Source organism: Tiliqua scincoides, chromosome 2, assembly GCF_035046505.1.
Source record: "Tiliqua scincoides isolate rTilSci1 chromosome 2, rTilSci1.hap2, whole genome shotgun sequence".
In the NCBI taxonomy this organism is placed as follows: Eukaryota; Metazoa; Chordata; class Lepidosauria; order Squamata; family Scincidae; genus Tiliqua; species Tiliqua scincoides.
In genome coordinates, this window is record NC_089822.1 from 213,669,717 (window position 1) to 213,694,978 (window position 25,262).

The 25,262-nt window shown below is 44.6% G+C and overlaps 1 protein-coding gene across 5 annotated transcripts in view; it reads right to left on the reverse strand.

The window, feature by feature from the left end:
• Positions 1-24,322, reverse strand: part of RAF1 (Raf-1 proto-oncogene, serine/threonine kinase) — a 61,254-nt gene extending 36,932 nt beyond the window's left edge. Inside the window, exon 1 of one of the 5 annotated variants that reach the window (XM_066618114.1) lies at positions 24,205-24,322. The gene's annotated coding sequence lies outside the window, so the exon portion shown is untranslated. Of the gene's footprint in view, positions 1-8,377; positions 8,396-23,864; positions 23,883-24,204 lie in introns of those variants that run through there. The other 4 variants (XM_066618118.1, XM_066618117.1, XM_066618115.1 and 1 more) reach the window with 4 other exon arrangements.
• Between the last annotated feature and the right edge of the window lie 940 nt (positions 24,323-25,262).

Genomic DNA, 25,262 nt, shown 5'->3' on the forward strand with positions numbered 1-25,262 from the left:
CTAAAGGTTTAGAATGTATATAGCACATCTGAAGCATTTAAAGTGCTTCACATGCATTTTCAGTCATTCTTACCACAGCTAAAATACATGCCCAGCCATAACTGCAGTATGGAGAAGGAGGGACACGCTCCGGTGCTGATAACTTTCCTAACAGTGCAATTCTATGAGTTACTCAGAAGTACCATATTCCCTTACCTTGAGGACACGGATCTATTAGTGCCTTTTCCCTGACATGTAATTTGTTTGTTTGGAGGAGCATTCAATTCTGCAAGACCTTACCTGATGTCCAAACACACAGGTTTACCACCTCACTGAGAATCAAACCTATATTTTAATATTTTTAACTTGAACTAAGTACAGGTTGTCCCTAGTTATCCACTGGGGTTCTGTTTCGGAACCACAAGTGCAGTGTTTCTCAAACTGTGGGTTGGGACCCACTAGTTGGGTCGCGAGCCAATTTCAGGTGGGTCCCCATTCATTTCAATATTTTCTTTTTAATCTGTTAGAAGTGGTGCTTCCATGGGATGCAACTGCATTTGGGGAAATGTTACAGACCTGTACTTTTAATAAGCTACTATGCATATTTTTTAACAATGATAGTTAATGGGACTTACTCCTGGGTATGTTTAGGTAGGATTGTAGCCTACAATTGTTAAAAATTTTCCTGCTTGATGATGTCACTTCCAGTCATGACATAACTTCCGGTGGGTCCTGACAGGTTCGCATTCAAAAAAGTGGATAAAAAAAGTGCCCTAGTAAATAAAAGCAGTTTAAAAAAATTAAAAAAGTACATCCCTTTACAATTGTGGTTTAAAACAGTTTCTTATTTTTGTAGAGAGGCAGTCAGCAATTCAAAGCCCTGCTTTTGCCTGGCTCAGCTGAAGAATGGCATGATCACCTGCATGACTGTCTCTCTATAACAGTAAGCAGTTTTTTTAAACTGTGGTTTTAAAGGGATGCATTTTTTCCCCTTCTCCAGGAATCAGCACACTCCTTCTCATTTGCAGTGGCCAATCAAATTGTGTTGAGTCAAATCCATGTACAAAAAAATCCATGTATAACAAGGCTGGACTTGCAGTCTGTGGAGGCAATTCTTTATCTTATTTTTACAGCTACTAAATAATAACTTTCAAGACTAAAAAACTATTGAAAATTTCTCATCATACTTTAAAAAAAAAAGAAGAGACACATACCATTATAAATGCTAACTTTGAAAATTTGCATGTAGATATCAAAAGTGCTTGTAGAAGTCATCTAAATCCTAATTTGTGAAGTGTCCTACTAGGTTATGAAGTGAGTATGCTTGTAGCCCTCGTCAGCATCAACATTTCTACAGGTAAATAGAGGCGACAGCAAACAGCAATACAGTACAGGTCCAGCCTTGTTATACACGGATTTTTTATACACAGAGTTGACTCAACACAAATGGCCACTGCAAATGAGAAGGAATGTGCTGATCCCTGGAGAAGGGGAAAAATGCATCCCTTTAAAATCAGTTTAAAAAACTGAACAGTCCTTTAACAATAGCCTCCTTAATGAGAGAGAGAGGGCAGCTGGCTGACAATCCATCAATCCTTCTCTCTCCAGGTGACCCCTCCCTTCCCCTGAGCACGTGAAAGAAAGGTGATCACTCAGCATTGGGGAAGGGAGGGGCTGAGTGAAGCATCTTTGTAAGCGCTTGGAGGACTGATTGGTGGATTGTCTTAATGACTCTTATCTTAAATCACAAAGGTCAGCAAGGCTGTTTTTAAATCACAAAGAAGCAAAGAAACTTTGTTTTTTAAATTGATTTGCTATAGTGTGTTTTTTGCCATCCACTTGAGTGCTTGGAATGGAACCCACCAGGAATAATGAGGCTCAACCTGTACTCTGAACAACCAGTTCTGATGCTTTCCTTATCAGTTGTAACAGGGAAAGTACAACATTTCTCTCATTTCTCTTCTCAAAGTAATGGTGATTGGTGACTTTGTATTTACGACTGTATGTCAACACAATCAGTTAATATCTCACTTCTATTTGTCACTATAATATCAATATAATGTAATATTTGTAATCTCACTTCCATTTATATTACAACTTTCCTTCAAGAAGCTCTGGCGATATGGGAGAGCTTTTATTCAGTACTTGAACTGAGGAAGGGAGGAGGCAAAAGGCTTTTGAAACCACAGTTCAAATCATGGTTCCTTTATAAGTCTCTGAAAAATTCTAGATAAAGGGGCTATCACAAAATCTAGGTCAGACAATCTCTATGACTTAGGTACCGATTTTCTCCTCACAATTCTTCAAGGCAGAGCGGAAGAGTCCAACCTACTTCCTCAGGTCATTACAGTGAACTTCACAGTTAATGTGGCTAGTACTGCATCACAATGCTGAAATCCTAAATTCAAATCCCACTCACTATAGACACTACTCTTACTTCACAGGATTGTTGGATGGTGCTGCTCACAGCTCCCTGAAGGAAGGACAGAACAAAACAAAACATAGCTGAATGGGGGATTAGTCATCCCAATCCAAGTCTCACATTCTGCTCTCATAAGCCATGAAGCCAGTCTCCTAAGGCAGGGGCTTCCAAACCAGCCCATGGTGCACACAGGGAAAATTCTTCTGAGCAAGGCAGCCTCCCTTCTTTGTGCTCTATCTTCACACAGCCTCAGGTTGGGCAACTGTTTCAGAGCCCTAGAAGGCTCCGCATCCCAACTTCCGGGGGGGGGAGCGGCTGCCAGTACGAGGCTGTATGAAGACTGGGTGGCAAAGAAATAAGACTGCAGCGAGGAACAGTAAGGGTTCGCTGCCACCACACCCAGAAGGATTTTCCCAACATGCTGAATCCAGCCTGTGGGCTGAGGTCTGGAGGCCCCTGTTCCATGGCATAACTTTAAAATCCCAGAAAAATGGAATGCCAAGTTATCTTTAACACTACACATCAATTATGTAAATAGTTGCCATTACTTCAGAATAGTTATTGCAGAACAAAGATCTCCAACACAGATAAAGAAACCATCATCCAATGGTCAAGCTACTGCTTGTTGAGGATAGCCATCTGTTCATAAAAGGATCCCCTTTTCTTCCAATTGCCAGAAACAGATTGTAAACTGCAAAAATGTAAGAAAAAAGGGGTGTTTCTCTCTGTCTCTCTTATATGTGCAAATATAGCCCTTCTCCTCCACTGTTTGAAAAGAAGCAGGAGCAGTCTAGCAACTATGGTGACTGAAACGGCCATTTTCAGCCACAAATTGGGTCACCTTGGTAACTGCCAAGGAATGCCCCACAACCTTGTGTCTGCCCACTACCCTCTCCAACTCATTTCAAACAGAAGAGGGGCAGGGCAGGCTGCAAGGTAGTTGTGCCAGCCAGTACCAGAAGCAGGATGAATTGATGGCACTGGATGTCATCCCCATGTCAGTATGTCACTCCCCTGCATAGGGGCATCAACCCCCACCCCGGCATCTGGAATGGATCTGATTTGTAGCCAAACACACACAGGGGTGGGCAGGCCCATCTTCACTCCATTCACCACTCAGAGTAGTCATGCAGCAAGAGCTGCACACCCTGCCCTAAGCAGAGAGCATTGCAAAATCAATATGCTGATGACACCCAGCTCTCTCTCTCCTTTCCTCCAGACTCCAGGGTGGCGGTTGAGGGCCTGGAGCGCTGTCTGGAGGCAGTGAGGATCTGGATGGGGGCTAACAAGCTGAAATTAAATCCGGATAAGACAGAGGCTCTCCTGGTTCAGAAATCCTCGATGCAGGTGCTGGACTATCGGCTTGCGCTGAATGGGGTTGCACTCCCTCTGAAGGAGCAGGTCCGCAGCTTGGGGGTCCACCTGGACTCGCAGCTGCTCCTGGATTCCCAGGTGGCGGCTGTGGCAAGGGGGGCCTTCGCTCAGCTTCGGCTGGTGCGCCAGCTGCGGCCGTACTTGGATCGTGCAGACCTGGCCACGGTGATCCATGCCTCGGTGACATCGAGATTAGATTACTGTAACGCGCTCTATGTGGGGCTGCCCTTGAAGACGGTTCGGAAACTGCAACTAGTGCAGAATGCGGCGGCCCGCATGGTTACTGGAGGTAGACAGTTCGACTCTGTCAGTCCGCTTCTCCAGCGGCTGCACTGGCTGCCCATTCGTTTCCGGGCCCAATTCAAGGTGCTGGTATTGACCTTTAAAGCCCTATACTGCTCTGGACCAGGGTATCTTAGAGATCGCCTGCTCCCGTACAATCCGGCTCGCCCTCTCAGGTCATCAGAGAAGGCCTTTTTACAAGTGCCGCCGCCTAGGGAGGTACGTGGGGCAGCTGCAAGAAATAGGGCCTTCTCAGTAGTGGCACCAACGCTATGGAACTCCCTTCCCCTTGACTTAAGAATGGCTCCCTCTCTTGAGACCTTTCGGCAAGGCCTGAAGACCCTTCTGTTTAAACAGGCCTTCTGAGTTCTCGGCCTTTTAACATCTTTTTAACATCTTTTAATATTTTTTACAGGCCTGATTCTTTTATGACTTGCTGCTGCTCTATGCTCTTTTTACCTATTTTTTTTACTCTGACTGCTGTTTTTTATGATGTGTTAATATGTTTTTATTTGTTTTTAAATTGTTTTTAATATGTTGTAAGCCGCCTTGAGTCCCTTCGGGGAGAAAGGCGGGGTAAAAATAAAGTTATTATTATTATTATTATTATTATTATTATTATTATTATTATTATTAAACCTACAGAAAAATAAGGGGGTAGCCCCCCACATCAGGCTTGCTATGCTGGGGCCAATACATCTCTTCCTGAAGTGCTGCTGAAGGAAGAAAGCCATAATGGCTGCCACTGTGCCTCCTTGCTCAAGTAGGGTATGAGAATCCAGAGTCTCCCCCTCTTACTGAGCTCCAGGATCAACTTCTCCTTCTGCACCATCCTGTTTGAAACAAACAGAATGAACAGGGCATGTTGAAAGCTCCTGTTATTTTCAAACAAGTAGGCATACAGGAAGGAAGTAGAGCTGGAGCTCAAGGTAAGGGGGTGGACAAATATTGTATATCAGTAAAACAAAAAGTCAATGATAAATAACCTCATGATTCTTCGCACACTAGGTTCCACTGATTTCATTCCAGATGTCTAACCAAAAGTCAGATTGTACATAGATCAAAAAAGCTAGCTCATGCCAGGCTGGTACTATTGCAACTCCACAAAAGCACCACAACTGACAGACTGCAGTTGTGTCAAAGTATCAACACAGCCATCTGTAACTCAGTCATCCAATAAGTTAAGGAGCCAGCATATACCTTCTACAGCAGTGGTTCCGAATCTTTTAGAGTCAGGACTCACTTTTTAAAATGACAGTCTATCAGAACCTATCTAGCTTTACAAAGTTTGAAAAAAGTTACACCTTACCAGCTGCTCAAAGCATTCGTTTTTATCCATTTTACCCTGATGGGGGGCCTGCCTTCCAGAGTATTTTTTGAGCTCCAGGTGCATCATATCATGACCATTCCAGAAGCCTTGCATTCTCCTTCACCTGGCCTTTGATAGGAGCCAAGGCAAATTTGCCTATTCGTAAGTAAACATGCATGTGTTGCTCCATTTCAGTTTAAAATAGGAATCAATACATTTTCCTTGACACCTTGGAGGGGGCCTGTGTTCATCGGATCCTAGTCAGCTTTCAGCTTGTCAAATATGCAGATGCCAGGTCCACAGATAGAGGGCCCACTGTATTTCAACCCAATTTCCCATTTATGTAATAAATTATCTTAAATGGGCTTAGCAAACTTCTTCAAGAACATTTCTATACCTTGAGGTTGCTAACCTATGACATCTGAAGTATTTTTAGCTTTAAACACACACAGGTGGACGAACGGACACAAATCCATATCAGATTTGTATGCTTATATGTTTATATGGAGTGTCAGAGTCATTATCAGTAGTAGAAATAAGCAGCTCATGTGGCATAATGTAAAATAACCACCTTTCTGATCTTGTGGATTTGAAATAGACCCACATTTCCCTGAAGACCAAGGAAGATACAATTCTTTTTGAAATATTTCCTATACCTGGTTTTCACTTAGTATGTTACGTTTTTATTTTCTTCCATTGAAATACTGACAGATAATCCTAGACACAAGGCATTACCACCCTGCCACCAATAAACATTTCAGATAGCGTGAGGTTTTAGAAATGGGGGCTAATTTTCTAATAGCAGAATACTACAGATCCAGATGTCTTCAAATATACTACTTTATGGTTCTATTTTCATTTCAGAAGGAAACAGAACACATTTCCTATATTATTCAAACCTGTCACAACATTGGTGGCTCAATGACTAATTGTCACTGCAATATTTGCATTATTTTTGCAAATGATTTGCATCACTTTTCACTCATTTTTCATTAAGAAAATAAAATCAAATCCTTCAATTATTACCCCTAGAAAAGCAGTTCCCAAACTCTCCAGGAATTTGGGAGCAGCAGTAAGTCTTTGCAGGGGAGGGGGATTGCAGGATCAAGCTGCTGCCAGGGGTGAAAGAGACTTTGTTTTACTCACCACCACCAGCAGCCTCTGCAGGGCTCCCCAAAGCCTTGGAAAGTCTAAAAATAAAAGACTGCAACCCACTTCTGATTTTTGACCACAAAACCTGGGGATCATGTTGCTGCAATCCCCCCTCCCCACTCTCTGAAGGGGCAGACAGAGCTCCTCAGGTTGGGGCACCTTGACACCCTAGTTTGAGAACCTCCATCCTAGAATGTTTATAAAGGCATATCTAAAAATGTGTTTCAACACTGCATGCATCAGATCACAATTTTAGGCAATTCAGTATTCTCTGAAAATTGTGCTCATAAACTGTTTTGAACAGGCTAACGAAACCTGGTACAATTCTGCTGCTGCAGATATGCAGGTCTAACTAAGCACTGCTAGGATAGGAAACTAAGTTCTCCACATATGCACCAGTTAGGTTCCAGAGGTTTATATGGAAGCAAAAATGCATATAAGTTTGAACTACTAGCACCTGCATGAAAGCACAATCAAAGGACAGACTGTGCTTGAACAAAAGTTCCAAAGCAGCTGCGGATGCCCGTAACTCAGGAAATCAATGTATCTGGAACTAGATCAACATACCTATGTTTTATGAAAGAACACCTGGGTACAAGCATAATAGACAAGTTACAAATTTAAAACTATCGTTTAAGGTTAATGTATTTCTGAGGAAGAATTTGACATATTCTAAAGCAGTAACTTTCAGCCCTTTTCATTTTACAACACATTGACAAGGCACTAAAATTGTCAGGTGCACCTTCAGATTTTTTACAATTGACAAGGCATACCACACTGCCAATGGAGGAGGCTCACATCACCCAATGGCCCTAAACGACCCTACTTCAAACTCCCACGGCACACCTGCAGATCATTCATGGCATAATGGATGAAAATCACAGCTCTAAACCAAAAAGCTCTTGTTCAGAGACTCCGTCAACCCAAGAATAAAACTGATTATAATAGTACAGTGAACCCTCAACCTATTCATTAAGTTGATCATTAAGACTTAATAGATTAGTACGGGAAAGGAATGTCTGTTAATGCTGAAAAGTCTGCTAAATCATAATGCATTTAAGGGCCCAATCCTAACCAATTTTCCAGGGCCAGAGCAGCGGTGCCAATGGGGTGTGCACTGCATCCTTTGGTGGCAAGGCCTCCTCAAGGTAAGGGAACATTTATTCTCTTACCTCTGGGCTGCATCACAACTGCACTGGTGCTGGAAAGTTGTATAGGATTGGGCCCTAAGTCAGCAAAAACCCAGGCACAAAACAAATATGACTAGTTTTTAATGAAGCAGAAAATAGCCATTGTTTCCAAAGCCTGTAAAATCAAAGTATGTTAAACTGAGGGTTCACTGTATTGGGTAAATGTTTCTTTTCTCAAACATTTAAACACTATTAGCTTCATGCAATGCTCTTTAAAACTTAAGATCAGTTTACAAGAATCCTCATTTTAAAAGTAAGCACCATAGCCTCAAAGATTTTGCTCAGCTTATTATAATTCATAAGCATGGAAACTTATTCATAAAAATATATAAATGCTAAAAAATTTACATAATGTCTACAATAACTATGTAACAGACTTATGGTAATTTCTTTGCATGATGCTGAACTCCATATATTAAGAGTGAAAGTTTAAATTATGTTTGCTGAAAAAGAGAATTGATTAGTGGCTAATTTATGGAGATATGGCAGCTAATATTTTTTGATGTCCTCACCATAAACATATATTCCACCCAGAATAACAAGTAGCACATAATTACAACTACACAAGAAAAGAATCAAATACTGCCCAGACTGGTCATGCTACCTCCTTCCCCTTGGTAGGAATCTGAAAAAAGTCATACAATTAATAGTCTAAGAGCACAATCCTACCTTTGAGTTAGGCTCACTGCATCAGCCCAGGACTGTCACGAAGTACTGTAAAACATATTCGCAGCTACACAAGAGCCAGCTAGCCAGTAAGGACGTGTGCTGGCCTGCTGGTACCAAATCCAGCCCTAGACAGGGTAAGTCTGTGCCAGCCCAGACAGGCCAGCTCAGGGGGTGGAAGAGGGTGGCAGGAAGGTGTAACGGGGGCAGGAAGGGGGCATTTTAGAGCAGGGATGGTGGTCCGGGAGGCAGATCAGGCCTGGGAGGGGGGGTGGGATCAGCTGCAGCAGCCTAGGCCTTACACCAGCCTTACACGGCTGGCACAGACAGCCTGCCTGTTCCAGCACAGGTTAGGATTGGGCTGCTCATCAGTCAAACAAGGTGATAGGATTTCAAATTTAATACCTAGTGGATGAAAGAAAAAACTCTTTCCTACTGCGAATACACAGAAGAACCTAGAACACCAAGAATTGTACAACACATTCTAATTCCCTAGTACCCTGGAACACATCCAGTCATATAAGACTGATTTGGCTAACTCCCATCTTTCGCTTTAATCTAGGCCAGGGGTGCCCAAACCCTGGCCCTGGGGCCACTTGCGGCCCTCAAGGCCTCTCAATGCGGCCCTCAGGGAGCCCACAGTCTCCAATGAGCCTCTGGCCCTCTGGAGATTTGTTGGAGCCCACACTGGCCCAACGCAACTGCTATCAGCGTGAGGGCGACTGTTTGACCTCTTGCATGAGCTGTCGGATGAGGGTTCCCTCCACTGCTTGCTGTTTCACGTCTGTGATGCAGTAGCAACAGCAAAGGAAAGGCCAGCCTTGCTTTGTGCAAGGCCTTCTACAGGCCTTGAGCTATCGCAAGACCTTCATTCATTCATATAAGTTCATCTTTAATATATTCATTTATGTAAATGTATGTAAATTTATTCAAATTTTAAATGTAAATTAATTCTTTTTTTACCCTGGCCCCTGACACAGTGTCAGAGAGCTGATGTGGCCCTCCTGCCAAAAACTTTGGACACCCCTGGTCTAGGCCAGGGGTGGGCAAACCCAGGCCTGGGGGCCATTTGTGCCCTCAGGGTCTCCCAATCTGGCCGCAGGGAGCCCCCAGTCTCCAATGAGCCTCTGGCCTATTGGAGACTGTTGGAGCCTGCACTGACCCGTGACTGACAGACACGAGCTGCAAGCAGAGTTACAGCAAGGCCTGTTAGAGTCTCCAGTTTTCTGCTTTTCCCTGGGCATTATTTTAACACACACACACACACACACACACACACACACAAACACACACACACACCCCAATTGCCTCTGAACTTATGTCTCCATGTGTTTCTGGCTTAGTCTGTGTGTTTTTACTGTGCAAGACGTGTGTGGCAAACAGGTCATAGTTCTCATGTGTATTATAAATAAGCTCAGTTCATTCATGTAAGTTCCAGGAGTATGAGAACCTCTGATAAGTTTTGGCAGGGGTGGAGACTGGGAAGTGGGGTGTGCCCCAACAGCGCCACAGTGATTGCAGTGCTGCAGGGAAACAGAAGTATGTAAACTCACCCAGGACAGGAAGCCTCCTGGAGGTTTGCAGCTCCCTCTGCTGCAGTGAGCTCCTTTTCACAATCAGAGCTCACTTCCGGTTTTCGATTGCAAATTGGAGTTCACTGCAGCAGAGGGGAGACTTGCTGAGGACCCTCCAGGTGGCTTCTCAACCCCCCCAGTATATCTACATACCCCTGGGTCCCCATGGCAGTACAATCACTGCATTGTCGTCTGGACATCCAATGGCCCCTTTTCCTTTCCTATGTGGATTACAATCCACTACTTTAAGAAACACTAGGCATACAACCAAGGTAAACAGAGAAGACTGAAACTATTTAGGCCTCACTGCACATATGCAAATGCCACAAAAATAGTAATAAAATTTTAATTTATAATATGACAAATTGTTAATGTACTGTATTAACACATTAGAAGCTCTACTCCAATTCTGTCTACTGAGCTGACACACTGCAATACAGCAAAATAAGCTTGCTAAAGGATGTAGGTGAGCTATTAAGAAACAATCAGCATCCAAAGCATTGTAAACAAGGCAGGCATCCAAGCGATACCCAGCACAGCCTTCAAATGTGCAACTCCTAGGCCCCTTTATTCTTGCAACAAGCCTCTTTTGTTTCAGAACAGGCAAGGAACATATTGTTAAATAATTTGTCACTATAACTTTTTTAAATTTACAAATTCAACCAAGGGCACAATCCTGAGGCACCCATGGGTAGGCGCAAGTCCCTTATGGCAGCCCAGGAGGGTTGCAAATGTGCCTTAAGTCACATTTGCGCCTCCTTGGGAGGAAGCTGGGCCAGTGCTCAGAGGTGCACCGGCCTGTGGAGGCTGATGCAAGCCTCTGCGCCAGCTTCCTCAGCGAGCCTTGCGATGGCCTGGCTGGGCCAACGCAAGGCTCTGGGATGCGTGGGGAGGAGGCAGGAGGGAGGCGTTCCTGGGTGGGGAGGAGGGTGGACAGCCCTGTGGGCAGACGGGGGGAGTGGAAGGTGGGGCTGGGATCCGGCACTTATGCTGGATCCCAACCCTCGTTCCCGGGCAGTTTGGAGTGGCATGAAGCCGCTCTGCTCTCCTCCGACTTGTGCTATCTCAGGAGGTGACGCAAGTCCAAGGAGACCCATTGGGGTAAAAGTGCCTTACCCGGAGGTAAGGGGAAGTTTCCCCTTGCCTCTGACTGAGCTACCTTGGGTCCCTATCCTGTGATGGATACAGCACAAGCCTCTTGGCCCCTGTTCCAACACAGGATAGGATTGTGCCCCAAATCTTCTAATTGGACAAAAAAGGCTCAAGGTAAATAGTCACTCATAAGTTGTTGCTATTCAGAGAAAGTAGTACAGTGAGGAATTCACTGACACTCCTTAAGATTTTACTTAGTGCTCTGAATGGCAAAGCTCCTGCAATCTTCACATCATGTAGGACCTAATGAGCAAAAAACTCTGTACTTTGTAGATTTCTGGCTATTCTAGTCATACAGAGACATACTATATGAACATATTGGAGATAGTGAAGTACGCAAACTGCTCACTTGACTTTGAAGCCAAGGAAGATTTTGCTAGAAGTTATTTTGGTCTCATTAGAGCTTGTACAAGAGACTGGAAAAGGCATTGCTGAGTCAAGAAATATATGCTTCATACAAGATTAAAATAAATACAGGAATAGGTCAAAGACCCCACAGGTAATAAACAGCAACCTTCATTCTCTTTTTAGTGTTAGAGGTGTTTGAAAATGGTGTCATGTTACTCAGAAGCAAGCTTATTGTGTTCAGTAAGACTTAGGCTTTAATCCTATCTTACAAGAAACACCTCTAATGATAAACGGAAATCAGAGATATGCTGTATGAAGGCATAGCGCTTGAGCCATGTTAAGTTTAAAGAATAGAGACAATTTTAACAAAACATTATGTAATGCTTCACTCTACTAAATCTCTCACTTCTATACAGTAGAACACTGTACATTGAGGACTATGGGGCTAAACAAGTCATGCCTCATTATCCATTCCATTCTGGAACCCCCAGTAGATAAAAAAAAAAATCAGAGGAAAAATAGCTTAAAAGACCCACTTCCACATTTCTTGCTCCACCATTGCTCTTTATGGAAAAATTTCATTCCATTAGATTCCTGGAGGCCAAATTTAGGCTCTTAGGCAGGAAGCTGAAAGCCAGGACCTCAAAGGTAGCGTTCTCTGAAGTGCTGCCTGTTCCACGGGCAGGGCCAGCTAGGCAGGCGGAGATCAGGGGTCTCAATGCGTGGATGAGACGGTGGTGTAGGGAGGAGGGGTTTAGATTCGTTAGGCACTGGGGAACGTTTTGGGACAAGCGGGGCCTGTACAAGAGGGACGGGCTCCACTTGAAGCAGAATGGAACCAGACTGCTGGCGCATAACATTAAAAAGGGGGCAGAGCAGCTTTTAAACTGATCCCTGGGGGAAGGCCGACTGGAGCCGAGGGGCATCCGGTTTGGGACTCCTCATCCCTATGGGATGAGGATGGGGAGGTTAGAGAACGACAAGACAAAGGCAGGGTAGGAGAAGAAATTGGGAAAGGTAGCGTGATGGGATGTGATAGACGGTTTGGCACAATGAGAGGATGCGGGGACAAAGGAGCGAATAAGCAGCCCATCCTGGGGCATTCCGTGTACAAATGCTTTTATGCGAATGCCCGAAGTCTACGAGCAAAGGTGGGAGAACTGGAATGTCTGGTGACAAGGGAAAACATTGACATAGTGGGCATAACGGAAACCTGGTGGAATGCGGAGAATCAGTGGGATACTGTAATCCCGGGCTATAAACTCTACATGAGGGACAGGCGGGGCGTGTTGGAGGTGGGGTGGCCCTTTATGTCAAGGAAGGGATAGAATCCAGCAAAGTAGAGATTGAAGGTGGGTCCGACTCCACCGCAGAATCTCTGTGGGTTAAATTACCAGGCTTGTGCAGCGATGTAATACTGGGGGCGTGCTATCGTCCTCCAGACCAGAAATCGGATGGGGACCTTGAAATGAGGAAACAGATCAGGGAGGTGACAAGGAGGGACAGGGTTGTAATCATGGGGGACTTCAATTATCCTCATATTGACTGGGTCAATTTGTGTTCTGGTCACGATAAGGAAACCGGATTTCTTGACGTGCTAAATGACTGTGGCTTAGAGCAGCTAGTCACAGAGCCCACCAGAGGGCAGGTGACTCTGGATTTAATATTGTGCGGTACACAGGACCTGGTTAGAGATGTAAACGTTACTGAGCCATTGGGGAACAGTGATCATGCTGCGATCCGTTTTGACATGCACGTTGGGGGAAGAATACCAGGCAAATCTCTAACAAAAACCCTTGACTTCCGACGGGTAGACTTCCCCCAAATGAGGAGGCTGGTTAGAAGGAGGTTGAAAGGGAGGGTAAAAAGAGTCCAATCTCTCCAGAGTGCATGGAGGCTGCTTAAAACAACAGTAATAGAGGCCCAGCAGAGGTGTATACCGCAAAGAAAGAAGGGTTCCACTAAATCCAGGAGGGTGCCCGCATGGCTAACCAGCCAAGTTAGAGAGGCTGTGAAGGGCAAGGAAGCTTCCTTCCATAAATGGAAGTCTTGCCCTAATGAGGAGAATAAAAAGGAACATAAACTGTGGCAAAAGAAATGTAAGAAGGTGATACGGGAGGCCAAGTGAGACTATGAGGAACGCATGGCCAGCAACATTAAGGGGAATAATAAAAGCTTCTTCAAATATGTTAGAAGCAGGAAACCTGCCGGAGAAGCGGTTGGCCTTCTGGATGGTGAGGGAGGGAAAGGGGAGATAAAAGGAGACTTAGAGATGGCAGAGAAATTAAATGCGTTCTTTGAATCTGTCTTCACGGCAGAAGACCTCAGGCAGATACCGCTGCCTGAATGGCCCCTCCTGACCGAGGAGTTAAGTCAGATAGAGGTTAAAAGAGAAGATGTTTCAGACCTCATTGATAAATTAAAGATCAATAAGTCACCAGGCCCTGATGGCATCCACCCAAGAGTTATTAAGGAATTGAAGAATGAAGTTGCAGATCTCTTGACTAAGGTATGCAACTTGTCCCTCAAAATGGCCACAGTGCCAGAAGATTGGAGGATAGCAAATGTCACGCCTATTTTTAAAAAGGGAAAGAGGGGGGACCTGGGAAACTATAGGCCGGTCAGCCTAACATCCATACCGGGTAAGATGGTGGAATGCCTCATCAAAGATAGGATCTCAAAACACATAGACGAACAGGCCTTGCTGAGGGAGAGTCAGCATGGCTTCTGTAAGGGTAAGTCTTGCCTCACGAACCTTATAGAATTCTTTGAAAAGTTCAACAGGCATGTGGATGTGGGAGAACCCGTGGACAATATATATCTGGACTTTCAGAAGGCGTTTGACACGGTCTCTCACCAAAGGCTACTGAAAAAACTCCACAGTCAGGGAATTAGAGGCAGGTCCTCTCGTGGATTGAGGTCCTCCTGGTCCTCCTGGTTGGAGGCCAGGAAGCAGAGAGTGGGTGTCAATGGGCAATTTTCACAATGGAGAGAGGTGAAAAGCGGTGTGCCCCAAGGATCTGTCCTGGGACCAGTGCTTTTCAACCTCTTCATAAATGACCTGGAGACAGGGTTGAGCAGTGAAGTGGCTAAGTTTGCAGAAGACACCAAACCTTTCTGAGTGGTGAAGACCAGAAGTGATTGTGAGGAGCTCCAGAAGGATCTCTCCAGACTGGCAGAATGGGCAGCAAAATGGCAGATGCGCTAAGTGTAAAGTCATGCACATTGGGGCAAAAAATCAAAACTTTAGATATAGGCTGATGGGTTCTCAGCTGTCTGTGACAGATTAGGAGAGAGATCTTGGGGTGGTGGTGGATAGGTCGATGAAAGTGTCGACCCAATGTGCGGCGGCAGTGAAGAAGGCTAATTCTATGCTTGGGATCATTAGGAAGGGTATTGAGAACAAAACGGCTAGTATTATAATGCCGTTGTACAAATCTATGGTAAGGCCACACCTGGAGTATTGAGTACAGTTCTGGTCGCCGCATCTCAAAAAAGACACAGTGGCAATGGAAAAGGTGCAAAAGAGAGCGACTAAGATGATTACGGGGCTGGGGCACCTTCCTTATGAGGAAAGGCTATGGCGTTTGGGCCTCTTCAGCCTAGAAAAGAGACGCCTGAGGGGGGACATGATTGAGACATACAAAATTATGCAGGGGATGGACAGAGTGGATAGGGAGATGCTCTTTACACTCTCACATAATACCAGAACCAGGGGACATCCACTAAAATTGAGTGTTGGGCAGGTTAGGACAGACAAAAGAAAATATTTCTTTACTCAGCGTGTGGTCAGTCTGTGGAACTCCTTGCCACAGGATGTGGTGCTGGCGTCTAGCCTAGACGCCTTTAAAAGGGGATTGGACAAGTTTCTGGAGGAAAAATCCATCATGGGGTACAAGCCATGATGTGTATGCGCAACCTTCTGATTTTAGAAATGGGTTATGTCAGAATGCCAGATGCAAGGGAGGGCACCAGGATGAGGTCTCTTGTTATCTGGTGTGCTCCCTGGGGCATTTGGTGGGCCGCTGTGAGATACAGGAAGCTGGACTAAATGGGCCTATGGCCTGATCCAGTGGTGCTGTTCTTATGTTGTTATTCCATTATTCACCCTATCCTAGTGGCTGAATGAGGTATAGCATCTATAGCGATGCATTCTGGGATGAGACTGGAGGAGCAAGAAACCCAGAAGTAGGTCTTAAGCTATACTAAACCCCGAGAAGCTTGCAACTGGTGCAGTTTAACAGCAGGAAGGTAGGAACTTGGATTCTGGTCTTTTTTTTCCTTTGTTAAAAGGCATTTAAATGTTGTATCAGTGGTAAGTCAAATCAGTGGATACCGAGGCATCACCTGTACTGTGTATTCAAAGTACATCTTACAAAGTTCGTGATGCTGTTCTTTTAAAACATCAAAACTACTGCACTCTAATAAAACCCATTGGATAACATTACCAAGCCTAGTACGAAATCAAAATAAACCTGCCGTGCTTACCAAAAGATAAATAGGAAAGACTTTTCATAATAAATGAACCATTCATACTATCATACATCACCAAACTGGTTCTAAATTGGCCTATCATAGTAGTGCCAGAGGATAAAGATGTTCCTACTTCTGAAACGCTTGCACCTGGCTTGTGATAAGGGACCATTCACAACACATTCTTCTCTCTCTCCACAGAAATCCTATGGACAAAAATAGTATATGAAACAGGAAATCACAAACTGTTAAATTCCCATGTCTGTGGAAGTACCATAGATACTCGCTTATAGTAGTGAAATTTTTGCCAAGTAATCAAGCTCCAATTATCACTTCGCCTTATCTCCGGGTCAATCGAGGGCAGAGCCTTTCAACTCTGAAAAGTTTGGTTTCTCAAGTGGCAGACAGAAAGGCGCCAAGTTTCTCAAGCAGCAGGCAGGCACAGCTCCTTAGAAGCAATTTGTTAACTTTTTATTCTCTTTCCTTCTGCTGCAGCCTGGTTCTGCTTTGCAAATGCTGCCAAATGCTGCCAAATGCTGCCAAATGCTTGCAAAGCACGTCTGTTTTTTGAAACACCAGGATGGGAATCCTCCTTTCCATCTGAAGCAGGCTACAATTCAGTGCACCATTACTTAAGAATAGCACCCATGGAAAGCAGTGGGTCTACTTCTGAGTAAAAAGGGTTGCAAATAATATGCAGCTGCATCTCTCTGCTGTGAATTGAATTGCACACTCCCAGTTATGTGTTATGGGTTGCATGTTGTGCATAGAGCTTCTGGCTTAACACACCAGACACCTAAAAAGTGGATTTGATTCCTGGTTCTCCTGCAGTGGTTCCCAACCTTTTTCATTTGCATATCCCTTGGCTGCCTATTTCCATAAATTGTACCCTTCATATTAGCAAAATGTTTGTAATTAACAATACAAGCCCTCATCTCCTCTATATGAAAGCCCCGACTTCATGTATTTATCACAGTGTTTTCTCTTTTTATCTGTTTGAAGAACAGAAGACTCTGCCTTTGCACTGTTTTGCACCAGAAGTGTGCTGAGAAATTCTGGGTGATTGATCACTTTCCATATTATGTTTCAGCTTTTTTACTGTGCTGGTTTCTATCACTGGTTCATAGATGAATTGATGACCAAAAACTAGCTATTGGTGGGGCTTTCACAGCCAACTAGCTACCTCCCTTCCTGCCTTGCTGGTCCTTGCAAGGCATTCCTGTCTTGCAAGCCATTCTGGAGCTCATTCCATTCTTTTTCAAGTACCCCTAAAGGTCCTTTGAGTGTCCCTGGGAGTACATGAATACCAGGTTGGGAACCACTGTTTTACTGGTATGCTGTTTACAGTGCACTTACTCTGACAGTGTTTACAAAAAGGTGAAGAAGACCAGAATTTAAAAAGAATAAAAATGTATCTTATGATCTTTTACTATGTTTTTAATAAATTAGAGACTACAGTTCTTATGTAACAATTAGTGGTGGGTTATTTTTCAGGATCTGGCCTCAAGTAAAATCAGACAAAACTATAGTCAGACACCCCCCTAAGTTTAGCCCCCAACTTATCCGAGGGTCATAGAAAATTCCATGGTTGTTGGCTCAAAGCCTGCCCTCGGCTTATCCGTGGGGTCAACTTATAGGCGGGTGTGTGCGGTGCTTTTCTGCCCGTTTCAATTAAAGAATGGCTGTCAGACTCACCTGCACTTGTTCAGGTGAACAAATGGAAGAATAAGAATCGCGTACACATTCATACAGCATTTATACAAAAAGTTGTGTGAATTCTAGGTCTTAATGCACACGCCGAATGCATTCTAAGATACTGCAAGAAAGTGCACCACTAATTTGTGGAGAATATACTTGGAGGCATTTCTCATCATCCCACAGGAGAGAGCCATTCATTCTGTACTCTAACCTATAACAATCACAAAAACCACTTACAGAGAGATATGGGATGGCTTTCCATAGTTTTAGTATGGTTTAAGAAAAGCAAAAGATTAATCATTTCTATAAAGAACTAGCTATCGTTAAAGCAAGAATCTAGATTCAAGACTAGTCAGTCAGGAAATAAATGCACATGCAAACATATTCCCAGATGAAGTCTAGCTTCCAAAGTCTCTAATTAATTCAGTCTTTTCATCCAACAGAACAGCTGGTGTACACCTCCCTGAAGGTCTACCTAAATTAGTCAATTGCCACAATAGAGAGAGTTAGTGAACTATTGTGGTTAAGCTTGTGAGTCAGGAAACCTGCCCTGGTCCCCAATTCAAATCCTGCCTCAACCATGAGCTCACAAAGGCAGGCAGACAAGCCAGTATAACTCAGTCTGCCCGTCCCATCTGCTATGTGAGGATACAAATACCAACCTACCTTGCAGAGTTGCTGTTACTGAGCTACTGTATGTGAAGCAATTTAAACATTCTAAAGTGCTATATAAATTTACTGTAGCTACAGGGATCAAAGTTCTGTATTTTAGAGCATTTATTATTAAGAATATTTATATACTGTTATATATTTATATACCGAGCCTGCGTTGGCTCGGTCATGTCGTGAGAATGGATGATGGCCGGATCCCAAAGGATCTCCTCTATGGAGAACTCGTACAAGGGAAGCGCCCTGCTTGGAGGCAGGCTGTGCAGCATGGCCTTTCCCAGTTTGAAGAGACACTTGGCCAACAGTCTGAGGCTAAGAGGCAAATAAGGAAGGCCCATAACCAGGGAGACAGACCAGGCACAGACTGCACTTGCTCCCGTTGTGGAAGGGATTGTCACTCCCGAATTGGCCTTTTCAGCCACACTAGTCGATGTTCCAAAACCACCTTTCAGAGCGCGATACCATAGTCTCTCGAGACTGAAGGTTGCCAACAATGTCTATACTGTTTCAATAAAAAAGTTCACAATACAGTTTACAGAGAAAAAACAAATGAACCCTTGTCCCAAATTTTAAAAGTTATAGAAGAAACACCAGCAATAGCCACTAGAAAAGACACTGCGCTGGGGTGAAGGAGGACAGTTACAATCCCCCTGCTAAATATTAAATGTGAACCACTTGAAAAAGTGCCTCTTCGCCCAGTTAGCAGGGGTATCAGCACTTATAAAACCAACACTGATTTTGATATAGGTATTCCCTAAGACTGAAGACAAATAGGGCTGCTGAGGGCTGGCACTGGGCCAGGACAAGATGCCTGATTGGGCCTCCATCTTTATTTATTTTGCAATAAATTTGTTTTGCACTATATAGTTTGTTTCTCATGGCCTGGGCCTCCTAGAAGCCTGGGCCCTGGGGATTTCACATGCCCCCCCCCCCAGGCCTGAAGGCAAACAGGCTCTAACATGAGAAATCAAACCCCAAAATTGTATCACACTCAACAGAATTTTTAAAAATCATATCATTTCACTCCTTCCTATGCAATGTTCAAAGGCATAAAAGTGTATTGATCTGCCAATTCCAACAATCCCCCTTACCGCTGAACCTTCTTCTGGTTATAAATGCAAGTAAAACTAATTTCAGTTACTGTACTTTAACTTAAAAATACAAGGACAGATCTACTGGAATAGGTAAAAATAACACTACTGAAGATGCCAAAGAAGAATCTTTCCACTATATGACTACTACTCAGACTGCAACATCAGCTGGCTTTCTTTTTATAACTCCTTGGTTACATATACATGAACTCTATAGTGAAGAAAGAAAAAGGCCAAGAAAGAAAATCTGCCTTTTATATTTTCTTATATTACTGCTCATTCTAGAGTTATCTTTTGGTTCCCTCAACATATAAACATGCGTTTTTCATTTTTAAAAACTTATCTTTCCCTGTTTATTGTTTGATTCAAGCATATCATAGTAAAAATACACTATAGAAGCAGCAAAACGCTAGTATAAAATCTATTTCTATTACAGAAGCAGCAAAAACACCTTCCAAAGTACAGATAAATCTTGCATGACTTGTGATCCTCCAAAACAAATGCAACCCAACAACCACACAATAACCTTTCTATACAAGCTGTATGCCTGGGACTGCAACAACAGGAGAGTTGTCAGCCATCTGGCAGGCCACAACATGTGGTGGGCTGCATTTAGTTTGGTTGGTCACAGGTTGGGGCTGCCTGAAATAAATGGAGGCAGGCAGATTTTACTTATTCAGCTTTAAAACACTGTACAAGCTGAAGTCAAGTAGAAAGCACAGAATCTCCAAACACAAATTCACCATCTTCTGCCTCACCTGAGTCAAGTTTTCCAACAGTATTTCTTACAAATATAACATTCTTCAAGGTATCTGTACCTTCCCATATACACACCTTACACTCAGTAAGAACATGAATGGCAGTATTCATTCCGTATCACACAGAGTACAGTACCTAATATATGAGCTACCAAATATATTTAAAGAAGGCTGGTAGAGTGTTTATAAATCTTGGTTACTGGAGGAAGGAGAAAGAGAAAAGATACTGACAGTTTATCTTTGCTGCTTATAAACTATAAATGATTTGCAAAAAAAGTCCAAATCCTTCTGCCTACAGATATCTATTGCTCATCAATACATAATCATATTCTCCTTCTAAATTCATTAAAAAATTAAAACAATTGTGCAAGCTAAATAAAATATTAGAGTCAAACAAGTATGCTCTATTAACATAAATGTATAACAATTGCAACATTCAGGATTGCTGATACAAACTTGAGTCCACTCACTTATCTCCACTGCAGCTAAGAGATAAATACTGCACACTATAGCCAGGGGAAAAAATTGTTTCACTGTTAACAAAAAGATGTATAGTTTACACTATGCTGTTATTAAATTAACAGCAGAAAGTAAACGTTAAGATAAGAACTAGGGTGCTATCTCTACACCTGGTTAAAGAACGAGTGTAAAACAGAAAACACAGAGAATATGTTATCTTCCTAAAGCTAACAATTCTTTTCTCTGGTGCCTAGACTCCCTTCACCCCCATCTTTAGCATTTACCTACCCAGTGGGTCAGGATTCCATTCCCTAAGACAGATTTCAGTATTTAGCTCACACTCCCCTATAAAATTAAAAAAGCAACACTGAGGCCCTTAATGTCTAAAATCCTAAACCAGATTTAACACCACACCCATCTAGCAATTCAGTCAACCAATTTCCCTCTTTTTGCAATCAAAAAATATGTGTGCCCTAAATGTTAAGATATATAGTATTATGCGCAGTAAATAGAGTACACTGCTAATTGACAGAACTTTAGTAAAATTGCCAGAACTCTACCTCAGATATACCGCAACATCAAGTGCTGCCAAGCACTAGTCTTACAGCACAATTCTATGCATGGCTACTCAAAAGTAAGTCCAAGTTTGTTCAATGGAATTTACTCTCAGAAAAAAATATTACAGGGTTGCAGCATAAGAGAATTCCAGCAAAACACACACACACAGCTTCATTTTACAAAATGGATTCTGCAAACTAATGTTAAACGAAACAAATATACCAAACCGAAAAACCAAACATCCACAGCTCTGGAAAATTTAAAATTGGGTAGTCATCTTTTATTCAAAATTGCTCATATTTATATTCTTTGCTCCTTTGTGCAGATAGGCAGGCTTCTCCTGTAGTGCCTGCTCTAACGTTACCACCATATAGCTCAGATTAAACTGCAAATGAACTCAGGAACCCAAGTGTGTTATTGCACTGCTCAAAGAAACAGTATATTTCTATTATAATTGAAGACTTCAATGTTAATTTTTGGTCTTAAAAAATAAGCAATAATTTCTTTAAAATGCCTGACCGTGGCTACACTTTTCAATGAATACATATTTCTGTTGCCCTTTAGACATGATAACCAATCCTCAAAATTCTGAAAGAATTATTCACAACCTTCAGTTTTTATCACTTTTAATGCTTATAGAGGGTGTAGACTCCATAAATGCTTTTATCCAGTAAAATAATAAAACACATTAATTGCTTTGGGACATCACTGGCTAATTATTGAGAAAAATGCAGACCTATGCAGCAGATTGTTTTTGTTCTTAAATAAAATAGCTATTTATATAAAATATTCCCCAAAATAGCAGGAACCAAGCCACCTGAAACACATTTTTTGGCACAGCAAGTATTCACTTCAAGTAGTCTCCAATACAAATAAGCCAATGACATTTTATTGTAATTATTGGAACAGAAGAGACAGCTTGCCTAACTGATCTCTGTCCATTACTACATTTGAACAGCAACTGAGCTTATTAGACCCTCACCCAACAAGTCTACTAATGTTTTGATGCATGTTACGCACTTCAAATTTGTGCTGAAGCAGTCTTGCTAAACATGAATATATAAAGTAGCCTTGGGTCAAGAGAAGGCACTGGCCTACCTTAGCTCACTAGTGTCTATTTTGCCTAGCAGCATCTCTCCCAAGATGCCTTTTGAAGCTGTACCATTCAATATCCTTTAACTAGAGATACCAGCAACTGGATCTCAGTCCATATATATGCAAGGCATGTGCTCTATAGGAGGCAATGTTCTCTCTCAAAGCTATGCTCTCTCCTAGAATAGACAGATATAACACATTCAAACATATCTGCTTGCCAGAATTACAATTTAATCTTGCTATTTAAAGCAGATTCAGTTGAAAACAGCACAACTTACTCCTAAGTAAACACTAATTGGACTTCAATATCATTAACCATTAATACTACACTACACAGACACATACAGAGAAATCACATTCTGCTCCACACAAGTATTATTGTCCTATTCAAAGCAAAAACCAGCCAAAATGAATTCAAGGCCAGTCTATTTGTATAATCATCAACAGCTTGATTCGCATTACCTGAACTGTGTGGATCACAGGCTAGCCAAGACCAGTTATTGCAAAAATCAAAACATCTGAATACGGCAGATTTAAAGATTTCTTGTTTTTTTCCACAAAAATAAGTGCTAGACATCAGACTGTTCAGTTCTTGCCACGTATTTTCTGCCCGCCCTGCAGACCCAGATTCACCTTCATGCTCTTTCTATCCCTGTGCGTGCAATTGCAGAAGAGCTCCAGTTCCCTCCTCTTTTCCACCGACCTGAAACTAACCACAACTGGATCATACGGACAGCTGTGGGAATCCCCATCCTTGCAACCTCCACACATCCCCCCCCCCACACACACACCGATGACCTCATGCGTGAGAGCTCCTAATCGCCTAAACAAAACGATTTCAAGCGCATTTCGCACAGGCAGCGCAGGAACCAGATCATCCCGCACTTGATCGGCTCGTGGCACGAAGAAAGAACTAAAGCACCAGACGGACCCTGGGTGGGGACTCCCTGCGGGATCGGTGGGTGGCCGGCTACGGCCACAGCTACAGCCAGGCGCAGTTTACCAACACCAACCCCGCACGGGCAGAAAGCGCCAACTCGCCGGCACTGGACGGAGGCGGCGGCGGCGGCGGCGGCGGCGGCATCAATTCCCACCCTTGTCAATAAAGAGGAGGACCCGCTGCATCGCGTTGTTGGACGCCGCGAGACAGATGCCTACGTTGCCAGCCCTGCTCGCTCTCTTGCTCTCTCTCTATGTCCCCTAAAGGGCAGGACACACACGCACACACCCCTCTGTCCCCTAAAAGGCAGGGCAGACACATACACAGCGGTGTGTGTGTTGTGAGTCCTAGGTCCCCTAAAGGGCAGGACATACACACACCCCTATGTCCCCAAACGGCAGAACACACACACAACACAAACACGCACAACCCCATGCCCTCTAAAAGGCAGGACAGACACATACACAGGGGTGTGTGTGTTGTGAGTGTGTGTGTCCTAGGTCCCCTAAAGGGCAGGACATACACACACCCCCATGTCCCCAAAGGGCAGGACACGCACTCACAACACACACACCCCATGTCCCCAAAGGGCAGGAGGGCGCGCTCTCCCTGACCCAAAACAACAACAACACCACCACAAAATACAAATGAGGAAGGAGCAGAAAACCAGCCAACCAGGAGCAGGAAGGGCCCGAAACTGGAGCGCCGTCAGAAGCAGAGGCGAAGGGGCTGCTGCAAGGGGCGCCTCCACCAGACCTGGGAAGGCGGCCAGGAGAAGCAGCCGGCGACCTCACACTCCTCGGGAGCTCACTGGCGGGGGGCAGCGCCGGAGCCGTCGAGGCTGGACGGAGCAGACAAGGCACTGCCCGCAGGCAGGCAGCGCCTCGACGCCGCCGCCAGGACTCGAGCCCTTCTCCCCGCCACTGCAGGACGCAGCGCAGACAGGACCCGACGCGGCGGCAGCGTCCCGTCGCTTCTTCACCGGCTCCCCCCGCGCGCGAAACCTGGCCAGTACCTGCCCGCCGCACGTCACCGTCGTCCGCGCCCGGCTCGTCCCTCCCTCACTCACAGCTGCCCGCTCCGCTCCCCATCTAAAATGGCGGCCTGACTCCCAGCGAGACATTTATTCCTCGTCCATCGAGGCGCTCGGCGCTCCACTCCTCCCGCCTGGGGTGCTCAGCTGCCCGTCCTGCACGCCCCGCCCCTTCCAACCGCCATTTGCAACCGTCTGCTTCGAAGTCCTGCCAGCTGGCGGGGGGAGGGGCGAGAGGGGCTTAGCGGGGTCTCAGCGGGGAGAGTCGCGGACGCCCTGAGGGAGGGGGAAGAGGCGCCTCCCAGCCCGTCTAGACTGGGATCAGGGCTGCCAGATGTCCCCGCGCCCAGGGACTCTCCAGAGCCCCTCCCCCACGGGGCAACTTGCAAAGGGGGGCTTGACACTGCTGCACGGCGCTCCCTTGGAACGCGCTGGCACCTGTCTGCAGGTCGTGGCTCTTCTAGGGCCCGTGCCAGCGCAGCACTGCCCACGGGACGTGCCTGGCACCCCGTCAGAGGGGCTCATAAGAACATAAGAACAGCCCCACTGGATCAGGCCATAGGCCCATCTAGTCCAGCTTCCTGTATCTCACAGCGGCCCACCAAATGCCCCAGGGAGCACACCAGATAACAAGAAACCTCATCCTGGTGCCCTCCCTTGCATCTGGCATTCTGACATAACCCATTCCTAAAATCAGAAGGTTGCGCATACACATCATGGCTTGTACCCCATACATGTACCCCAAGGCTCCTCCAGGCCTTGCCTCAGGGCCGCACTGTGGCTGCTCCAGTGCTGGAAGGGTGGACGGGGCTGGGCCCTCGAAGCCCCATCCTCTCCACACTTACCTGGGAGTGAACCCCATTGACTGCGATGGGACCAACTTCTGAGTGGACAGGCAGAGGATGAGGCTCTGAGGCTGCAATCCTGTCCACGCTTTCCTGGGAGTAAGCCCCATCAACTCTAATGGGACTGACTTCTGAGTAGGCACACATAGGATGGGGCTGCCAGCTAGACCGCTTTTGGGCGCATTCACTGACTAG